Source organism: Lagenorhynchus albirostris, chromosome 16 (assembly GCF_949774975.1).
Source record: "Lagenorhynchus albirostris chromosome 16, mLagAlb1.1, whole genome shotgun sequence".
Taxonomy (NCBI): Eukaryota; Metazoa; Chordata; class Mammalia; order Artiodactyla; family Delphinidae; genus Lagenorhynchus; species Lagenorhynchus albirostris.
This window is the reverse complement of record NC_083110.1, coordinates 54,052,820-54,053,142: the sequence shown is the minus strand read 5'-3', so window position 1 is coordinate 54,053,142 and position 323 is coordinate 54,052,820.

Below are 323 nucleotides of genomic sequence, written 5' to 3'. Positions count from 1 at the left end.
GACGCAAGAGGGAGGAGATATGGGGGATATACGTATATGTATAGCTGATTCACTTTATTATAAAGCAGAAACGAACACACCATTGTAAAGTAATTATACTCCAATAAAGATGTAAAAAAAAAAAAAAAGACACTCCTGCGGCCAAGAACCCTAGCCCTGGAATAAGAGCCCCAGCGACTCCCTAACACCCGCACTTCTTCCCTAGGAACTGATCTCCTCGGAGCCCCTCCCAGATCGGAGCCTGGAGAATACGTGAACCGGATGTTGACTCTTTTGCCATGGTAACGGACGTGAATACGGAAGTTACGCCAGAGGAAGAGGAA